The sequence below is a fragment of the Heliangelus exortis genome, chromosome 3, assembly GCF_036169615.1.
Source record: "Heliangelus exortis chromosome 3, bHelExo1.hap1, whole genome shotgun sequence".
Classification (NCBI taxonomy): domain Eukaryota; kingdom Metazoa; phylum Chordata; class Aves; order Apodiformes; family Trochilidae; genus Heliangelus; species Heliangelus exortis.
The window spans coordinates 13,016,064-13,026,393 of NC_092424.1; the positions used below are offsets into that span (position 1 = coordinate 13,016,064).

Genomic DNA, 10,330 nt, shown 5'->3' on the forward strand with positions numbered 1-10,330 from the left:
AATTAGGAACACAGGAGAGTGCCTTGTGTGTTCTCTGCAGGGATCCAGCCTATTCTTGGCTTATTGTCTAAACTTATGTCAATGACCTTTTAAAAGAGCAGCTGAAATTCAGTCAGACACAATTAATAGATACTTTGCTTACACTTGACAGACATGCAAGGTAAGAATGAGGATGTTAGCATGCCGGCCATGTGAACAAGAACTCTGGCATGCAAAAGTATTCTTGGCTGGTTCTGGTGGTGTCCTAAACCAAAGGACAAACCACAGCAAAACCCTCAAAAATGTTCTAATGCTTCACAAGTCCTGAGGTGTTTTGAATGCCTCCATCTCAAAGTGGCTTCCACGCTTGGCACTGTGCAGTCCTGGTGGCTGACAAACACCCAAAAAACTCTCCAGCAGATGAGACCCTGATGACTTCTGACTCTTGGTAGCACCTGGAGTGAGCCTGGCTACATGGAAGGTGTCAAACAGGTCTAGCTATGCAGTGTATCTCACTAATTGATAGCAGTTTCCCATGTCCTATGCACATTCTCAGTACCAGTGACCTAACCAAACACTTCCAAACATTTTGAAACAGTGCTTTCTTAAGGTTTAAATAAATAAGTTCCCACCCTTTTTATTGGGGTCTTATTATATGAGCATTATATATGTGTGTATATATCTATATCTATATATAGATATATCATCTATCATCTTGTGCTATTAGTGTTGCAGTGGCCCATATGTCAGGTTCAGGGTCCCATTCTGGAAATGCCGAGCAAATCTTCAATAACACCAGTCTCCTCCCTAAAGAGAAAACAGTTCAACTGAAGTAGATGAACAGAACCTGAGAGAGAAAATACAAAAGGGAGTTGTTTGTCTTAGATCATGCAGAAGGTACTGGAGAGCTGGGAGGGGGACTTGAGTCTCCTGACCCTCAAACCAGAGCTTTAGATACTTGACATAGCCCTGTGTCCTTGAGTGATCCACCAAAATCTCCAGAGGTAACCTTCATCATCCACATGAACTTGAAAGCGTGCAAAGAGGCCCTACAAAACAATTGAGTATTTGGCCAACAATTTTCATAATGCATCTGCTTGGGAACATTATGATCCTCTTACAGACTGCCAGCAAAGCAGATGCAAGGTGGGGTTTTTGATGCATTCACTCATGAGAGAGGAAAGATTTTGGTCAAGTGAGCATCGGCCTGGCTAGGTGGCTATGGCTGCATGTTAGGTGATTGAAGACTTTCTACTGGGTGAAGTACACACTGTAACTGAGAGTCAGCACAAAGGAAGAAAGACTGGTTTATATGCAGTGTATTTTTCAAACTCATTTTTAAAAAGGAAGCAATGTTTATTTAGCTGTCCATCCTTCCCTCTTCACATGGTTCTGCAACAAGTGAGACAGTTTCAACCACATCTGAAAGAGCAGCAGAAGTTTCAAAAATATTAACTTTGTGGCTGTCAGAGTACATGAAATGATGCAAACCAGTGATTTCTGAAGGAAAGAGAGGGAGAACCCAGTGGTTGTACATTTCCCTCTCTACTCTGCCCTGGTGAGGCCCCAGCCGGAATCCTGCGTCCAGTTGTGGACTCCCCAGTTCAAGAGAGACTGGGATCTACTGGAAAGAGTCCAGAGGAGGGCAACATAGATGACTGGTGGATTGGAACATATCCCATGAGAGAAGGCTGAGAGAGCTGAAACTCTTTAGCCTGGAGTGGAGAAGGCTGAGGGGAGACCTTATTAATGTCTACAAGTGTCTAAAGGGTAGATGCAAGGAAGATGGAGCCAGACTCTTCTCAGTAGTTCCCAGTGACAGGACAAGGGGAAATGGAACATAGGAAGTTCCATTTAAACATAAGAAAAAACTTCCTTACTATGAGGGTGCTGCGGAACAGGTTGCCCAGGGAGGTTGGGGAGTCCCCTTGTCTGGAGATATTAAAAACCTGCCTGAATGCAGTCCTGTGTAATGTGCTCTAGGTGATCCTCATTTAGTGGGAGAGTTGAACTAGATGATCTCTAGAGGTCCCTTCAAGTTCTGATAATTCTGTGATTCTGTTGGAGATCAGCCAGCCACACTATCACCACATGTGAACATGGCCTACCCACCGGCAGGTATCTAGCTAGAGATTATGCACACTGCTATTGTGTCTTGCATTTTGTGTGGCAAGGGTTAACATAGTGGGTGAGAAGAAGGTGTCTGAGGACTAAGGACACCCCTTTTTCCCCAGAAATCCTGGGGTTTGCTATATAGCCCTTGTTTCTCAACAGGAATGTGCTTCCTTTATGTGTGGGCAATGCTAACGAATAGCTGAGCTTGGCATTTTGCCACTAGCCTGGGAGTCCCCATCTCCTGTGGGAGTGATTTCCAACATCCAGGGCCAGCTCCAGGGCATGCTCTGTGTCCCACACATGTTCCTCCCTCCATTGTTTGATGGTGGTCTCAGTCTGCCAGGATACCATTGTCAGCAGTGGCCAAAGCAGATAATGAGCAGAAAGAGCTGGGAAGACAGCAGAAGTCTTCCAGGAGAGTAATGAATGATAGCTTCAACCACTCAAATAATAACTGGCTGTCTGAAATACCAACTCAAATGAAAACAGGTTGGACAAGCTTCTGAGAAGACTCAGGCCAACTATACATTGCTTAGGGCATGCTTAGCACACCACACACCTTCGTTAAGTAAGCACTGGCCATCATTGTGGTGGGAGAAGCCCTCAATGCCAGGATGTTCACTCAAAGGCATCCAGGACAATCCAGTCCATCTCACCACAGGAGCTCTTAGGCACCACTAAGTGAGGACACCCAAGGACTTTCTACATGGGAGTTACGTGCTGCACGTCTGAGCCACAGGGACATGTCAGACTGGCCTGGCTACTAGTCCATGAGAGCCTGAGAGTGTGGCTACTAATTTCAGGGACTGGGATTAGATCCATGGTTGGAAGCATGAGCTCTCTGCAATGAAGTGACTGCACCCTGGGGCTGCCTTGTGCGTGGCCTTTGCGTGCCTCATGCTATCTGATAGTTCAGATAAAAGCCCAATTCCCCTTTAAACTTTTAAGTGCTTTATAAATGATCAGAGGGCTTTAATCTCTTTTTCCATGAGATAAAGAGCCTTCTAAGCCCCAAGCTCTAATTGAGTGGCTTTGGTTGTTCTGTTTTAAGTTGCTCTGCAGAGGAAAGCAGGCCCATCACTCTGAGAAATGTCTTCCAATGTGATCTCATCTGGAGCTGAGTTCAGATGTGGTGTTGGGGATGGGTCTAGGCAGAGACTTTGGTTGGTTTGTGCTCACTGAAGAAAGCATGGAAAAAGGATGGAGCAAACAGTGGATACTGATTTATGTGCCACTGAACTTCTTTAATCTAGCAAGGGAACAGAAACTTTTCAAAAGCCTGCTGGAGAGTCAGCTGTTGCTGTCCCTCCTATAAAATCTGCCCAGAGATGTTTGCATCTCTGGATACACTGATCCATAGCTATTCACGTAGCAAACTCCTTTTGGACATGGTGGTTCCACCTTGAGCATTCTCTGTGCTCTGAAGGGACACGAACATCTCTCATCGGGAATGAGAGACTGGCCTCAGGAAACCCCTTTGGAATGTGCAATTGAGCAAATCTGTACCGTCCAAAGGACTCTCCTCATGGCAGGTTGGATCAGAAAGATCCACTCAGTGCACCTGGTATTTCCAGCAGACTCATGAGTGGACTGATGCTGGGAAGCTGTCTGTGGAAGCTGTCAATTATTTGATGAATAGTTTCATAGAACAAAATGCACAGATTGAAAGAGAGAGGGGAACAAGAGTCAGAAAGAGAGATGTCTGATACAGGGTGAGTTGCAGCAGGAAGAAACAACTCTGCAATGAATTATGTTGTGGGGACTCAGCAAAGAATACTATTCAGTCCCTGCCCGCCAGGCTCGAGGGAAGGCCCTCTGGTCCCACCTCTGATCCTCGGAGGTTGTTCCATGCCTGTTACGTAGTCATCCAACTTTAAAGCAGACACTGTAACAAAGTGTGGTCTCTGTGGTGGTACTCAGGGCAGGCTCAGGATGAGTGTGGTCTCGTCTGGGTCAGGATAACCATTTGTAACCTCTGTGGAGAGGCTGGACAGCCTGCAGAGTGCAAGGATTACATTGCAGGGAGCTTCCAGGTCTCAGAGGAAGATCTAGACAAGGAAAAGGAGTCATCAAAAGACAGGGATGAAGCACTGGGTGGTGCTAGCAATAACTCAGGTGAGGAAGAAGCCTGTACTGATTTTACATGGCATAACAAGGCACTGTCACACCGGAGTCAGACTCTGAGCAACGGAAAATAAAATTGCTGAGGCATCCCGAAGCCACTGCAGTGGCATAAAAAACATGTCATATGTCCTCCAGCATGTCCTGTGTCCTCAAGGAAACTGGGGGGAGGCCACACTACCTCTGTGTCATAAATCACAGAACTGTCATGGTTGGAAAAGACCTCATTGCATCCCATCCAATAAAATAAAAACCACATATTTATCAATATCTGTATCACCATGCCCTCTAGAACATGTCCTGAAGCGCCTCATCTCCATATTTTTTAAATACTTCCAGGGATGGTGATTCTGTCACCTCCCTGGGCAAATGAACCACCACGGAGCACTGGGACATGACAAGATCAGAATGACACAGGCAGGAGACAGTCACACTGTCACAGATTTCATCCTGCTCCCTATGGTAAACCAAGGAGTCACCCTCAAAGGATGAGTAGGGAATTAAAATATGTGGCTTTAATGGATTCCAGAAACAAAAGATGCAGCACTGACAATGGCTTTCAAATTTTGCCCATCTTCCCACTTTTCCACTAACACCTTGCTATTTCTACCTCTCCAGAACATCAGCTACATGGAAGCTAACAGCCTTTACCCCTCTCCCTTGCTAAGATTTCCTACTGCTGTGGATGCACTAACAATTCCCTTTTCTTCAAAACAGCTAATTGATTGACACACTGAAGTTAAACTTGGAATGCTTGTTTGCAATCTGTGCTTAGCTTGAGGTTTGATGTGTCTCATTCAGACCTGAGACACATCAAAAAGAAAAGCTCAAGCTACTGACAGCTTGCTTGTCTTTTCCCAGATTCACCAGTTGGTCTAATTAGAAAACCCCACTACTCTCCTTACAAACCTTGCTGTGCAGATAAAGACAATAGGAGAGGAAAACACTCCTATTTCATCTCCCACCCCTTTAATTCTGGATCATGATTCTTTTCCCTTACCTCTTGCTTTGCTATATCCATCACTATTAGTGTGGCCAGGCATAGCTAAGATTAAATATTTAGCAAGACAAGAAACATGTGGAGGCAAACATCGTGGCTAAAATCATAGGGTGCAGCATGTCTGTAGGACAACAGCCCTGTGTTACTATTTTCTGTATGTGGCATTTGCTGTTCCAGCTCACACTCACAGCCAGAGCAGGGAGAAGGGAGTCAGGACACCTGGGTTCCTCTCATAAATCTGCATACAGCTTTTCTGTTGTCTGTGGGAAATTTGCCTCATGTTCAGTGTCTGTTTTATTCTCTGCAAAAGGAAAAAGTAATAATTATTATTCAGTCTCTCTGGTCTGCTGAGAGGTGAAACAGATTCTCACAACGTGCCTAGGGGTCCTGGTATGATGGGTGCTGTGTACAGTAACCCTGTGGAATAGTCTGCTTTCTGGATTCCTGGTGTGAAAACTGACTCTCAAAAACTGGAGTACCAAATACCCTCAAAGATGCAGCTCAGTAGCCCTTAGCAAAAAGAGTCTTCCTTTAGCCAGCTTTCCTCTCCAGAGAGAGCCAAGGGTCTGTGGATGTCTGGGCTTGCCATGCTATAGCCAGCTCTTTCTGGAAGAGGACTTCTGCCAGCCATGCTCCCTGCTCTGCCAAATCTATCCAAAAGCATAATTCCTGAAAGAGGAGGCTTCAAAATGCCCTGATTCATCTCCTGGGTGAATCTTGAAAGAATCAAAGGCCCAGGTCTCAGAGGCAGGATCAATATGGCTTAGGACTATCAGAGATGAAGGTGCTGTAAGTGCCTACATACCAGTAGAGGTTCAAAATGTTCTTAAACCTCCCCAGTGAGGAAGTAATGGAATTAAGGTTGTCTTTGAATCTTGTATTTAACTCTCTGATGCATAAGAAGATCAGATACTATAACTATAGTATGTTGTATTTTTTCTGGGTTTTTTTCTGACTTGCATGGATCTCAGAATTGGTGGATGTGAATTATAGGCATCTCTAGGGAAGGAAACCAGAGCTGTTTGTAGGACACAACCTCAGTCATGGCAGAAATCAAAAGGTGTGTGAAGTGAATGAAGTTAGGGTAGGCCTGGAAAGTGTTTTCTGCTAATGTTTGGCAACTAGGACTAGGTGATTCAGCAAGAATTTGCAAGGCAAATGCTTATGTTCTGTTTTATGTTAAGTAAAATTTCCATTGATGCCCTCCACCCCAAACACAATGTCATGGAGAGCTGTAGATGTTCCAGGGTAGGACCGGTTCGGTTCGGCACTTGGGAGGTACATGTGGACAAACAGCAAACTCACTTTCGGCAGAAACTGCAGCATGGACCTGCCAACTCTGCTATATCTGTTCTGTGTGAGTATCAAGCTCATAACTGGATCAGAATTTAGGGATATTTTTCTTGGGGACAGCAGAGACATATTCTTGGCAGCTAAGTACTGCCCTTGCCTAATTTAATGTTCTTGCTTTAAATTGTAAACTCTCAGTTAACCAGTTGTAAGCACTGATTTTTTTAGCATGGATAGAATAACCTCCTTTTCCTTCTTGTATTCAGAAAATGGTCAAAATCTCTAAATGTGTGTGGGTCTTTTTTTTTTTTTTCTCCATTCCTTTTCTTTTAACAGGCTAAGGCAGATGCCTGCTCTGGAAAATGTCAGCTTAAGTGATGAAAGTGGCAAGTTACAAGCAATTGAAACCAGGACTGGGAAAGACAAGTCAAATAGGTGCTAGTTCTTATGTTCTCTAGGACAGAGCAGAGCAGCACAGAGCCAAACACAGTCACCTCCACCTCCCAGGGGCTGCTTTCCTTGCTTCAGTTCTGTTTTCTCTCACTGATACAATATTACCTTTGCCTGCATCCCTTGACATTTGTGCCTCCTTGCATGAGGATTGTGATTCCAAGAGTGCTGTTGCCCAGCAGGTCCTGCTATGGATCTGGGGCTCCATCTCTCTGGAGCACTTTTCCTTTCCACTCCTTCCCAAGGGTGACCCTAATCCAAGAGTGGAGAGCAGGGTGTTTCCTCTCAGTGTTGCGTAAAGCTAACAGGCAGCTCTGAGTGATGGGCTGGTTGCTTTGCTGGGAAGGGCCCAGAAACAAGGCTTGCAGGAGGCTGTGATTCATTCTGTCTACAGCTTTTTTAATAAGAACGTTTCCATTGTCTATGAGTGCTGGATAGGAGAGCACATCTGCATGTGAGGTTCTGCTTGAGGAGGATAAGAGCAGGAATGGTTTGTGTGTGTGTGTGTACTCCTGGGGCTGCTAGGAGGGCCGGGGCATTAAGATCTGGGTGTAGACTGATGGTATGCCCTGACCTCATGAGCTCTGAGCGCCAAGTGAAGCAGCACTTGTGTGTGGCATGAGATGCTGCCACCCACTTCACTGCTGCCAGGAGTGGGAGAGTGAGAAATGGGCCTGGGTCCTTCCTGAGTATGCAGCCTGGGACCCATGGAGAGCAGGGAAGACAAGTTGTTGCCTCTAGATTTCTGAGCAAGCAGTTCCTGTAGAGCAAGTCATTAAGTAACAGCTATGAGCTCTGCTGTCTGGTGTTGAAAAGCCTGATGGTCACAAAGAAGAAGTGATGAAGCAAGTTGGCAGAGCAGCAGGAAGCAGCTGGCGGGCAGGTGAGTATCTCTTATGTCTGCTAAATGCATTGCAGTTGGCTTTCCACCATTCCTGCAGTGGGATGGCCAGATGTATATAAGATGTATATAAATCCATGAGAAATCAGCTAGTGAAGAGTCATTGGTGCCTATGGGGGTGATAGCTCCCCTTCACTTTAACAATGTGGCACACATGCTCTTTGGTGTAGGAGCAGGCTTCTGCCTGCATGGTGATCCATCAGCAGCACGTCTCTGTGCAAGCCTAACTTGGGAAATATTAGATCTGACAAGAGAGGAGGGGATACACAGAGGGGCTCCATTGCTTTCTCTCCAGTGGCTAGATTGGACTTGCATTCCTGACTCTCCTGTTTCCCCTTTGCTTCAATTCATGTGATAGCCTGAGCTGGTACTAATACCTGTGTAGTAGTTATTTTATATTGTTCATGGCCTCTCTGCCTCTGTGAGCTTCTTAGTCTCAAATATCTCTGCTAAAACACATGGCATTTCTCTTTCCTGCCAGGGTGGTATTGGAGGGGAACCCTCTAAAAATTGTAAGGGTCCCTGTGTTGTGCTGGTAGAGGCGGTGGACATTTTCATCCCCTACTGCACACAGCAGTATCCCTGCTGAAACAAACGCATATTTACTCTCCTCTGACATATGCAGCAAAGCTAGCGTAAGGTGGATAGTGTTTGGGATGAGAGAGCCTGCTTTCTTGGAGCCACTTCAGCCTTAGAAAGCACTTTCCTTTGAGGCAGTTGTTTACAGTACTACAGGGTCCAGGGGATTGGTGCAAAGTGGGCAGATGAAGAAGTGGAAGCCCTAACCCAGCATACATGTGAGCATTCATGCAGGGTAACAGGCTGTCTGTACCCTTCCCTTGAAACCTATCCCTGTTTCTCCAGCTCTGCATCTCTATTTGTTGCCCTGCCCTCCTCCTTGGACACCAGTGGATATTTTGCCTTCTCCTTCTACACCCTCATCTTCATCATGTCATTTGCACCCTTTTCAGCAACAGGAACAAAATTAGTGCACATTCTTCCTGCGCTTCCTGGGTGCCTCTTGGTACAAAATCTCTCCAAGTCCATCCCCTACTCCACGTACACCCACCCATCTTTTCCACCTCACTCCCTTTGAACATCCACTGCTTTCCTCTTTTAGCCCCGTGTCCCATCCCAAGCGTGCATGCGGCCTTCCGTCCTCGGCAGTGATCAGAAAGTGGGCCAGAAGTCATGGATGGGTTTCAAAACCGCTTGGTGAGTCCTGGGTCCTTTGAAGCCTGGCAGGAGCTCCCAGAGGGAGTCAGGTCTTTTGATTCTCATTAGGATTATTGTGCTTCTAGGCCAAACTTAGCACACAGTTACCAGGCTGTCCAGAATGCTTGCCAGAGTCTGGAGTTTGGAAAAAGTAGAGAAATACGTAAAAAACCCACAAGAAAACAACAATAAATTCTAGACAGAATATCCCAGAGGATGTGCTCCTGACAGCAAATGTTACTCTACAGCTTGGCACTGGCAAGCTCTGCCAGCTTGCTTACCACAGGCTCCCCTTCTCAGCATAGGAGCCAAATAGGATGGAGATGCTACTGCAGCTTGGTTCCTCCTTGCCTGGGGTGTTCACAGTTTGCTCTGGGAGTAGCTTTTAGTTAGGTACACCTGCATGTGTACCATCACGGGTTTTCTCCTTCTTCTCTGGTCCTTTTTCCCCTTCTGACACCTAATGCCCTGCATCATAGAAATGTGACCCTCCCTCTAGTTTTTGACTGGGATCTTGGACCCTGTATGCGGTGCTTTAAGTAACAGAGTGAATTAGCACATGCCTGTTCTTGACTTCCACTGACCACTGAGGAAAACTGCAGCCCCTTGATCTCTAGCCTGAGGGGCTTACTTGGCAATTGCTATAAAGGTCAAAGCAATAAAATGAGAAAAGAAAAGCTGGAGAAGAAGATCCCAGCTCCCTGGGTCAAGACAGGTTTGGCTGTAAACTATAAGCTCTTTCAGTCAAGCTGAGACAGCACACACTGTCCCTCCCACTGCTCTACGTGCTCATCTGCATCGATCAGCTCCGTGATTTCATGCCAAGAGGCAGCCGGGCACCTCGGGAAGAGCCCGGCCTTCCTCATCCAGCCTGGCTTCCAGCATGGAAAAGTCTCCAGCAACCATTCTGCTGCAGGCAAGGGGGAGGTGGTGCAGGCGTGTGTATTTTGGAGAGGGAAAAGCATGATGCCTCAGGGGCCGAGGAACGTACCCACGGCACAGCCACCCTCCTCCTCCATGAGCTGCACCAGGGGTGGGCACGTTGTGCACGCAACCACCGAAGCTGCTGTGGGGCGCAGAGCGGGATCACACCCAAACCTCTTTGTTTTTGCAACATGAAGGTGGAGACGGAGCGCCAGGGAAGTCCTACTGGTTCTTCTCTCGCTTTGAGAGAAGAACCCTGCAGCCCCATGCTGTGTGCCTGGGGCTCTCGGCAGCAGCAGCACTGCCCACCAGCTTTTCAGCACCACTTCTTCTGC

General features: G+C 46.6%; 2 long non-coding RNA genes across 2 annotated transcripts; one reads left to right on the forward strand and one right to left on the reverse strand.

The window, feature by feature from the left end:
* Positions 1-580: 580 nt before the first annotated feature.
* On the reverse strand, positions 581-9,071 carry LOC139794115 (uncharacterized). The gene is made up of 2 exons (XR_011724952.1): positions 8,939-9,071; positions 581-826 (listed from the first exon to the last, which is right to left on the reverse strand). It is a non-coding gene; the product is annotated as an uncharacterized lncRNA (long non-coding RNA).
* Positions 6,728-9,244, forward strand: LOC139794116 (uncharacterized). The gene is made up of 2 exons (XR_011724953.1): positions 6,728-7,838; positions 8,977-9,244. It is a non-coding gene; the product is annotated as an uncharacterized lncRNA (long non-coding RNA).
* The last annotated feature ends 1,086 nt before the right edge of the window (positions 9,245-10,330 follow it).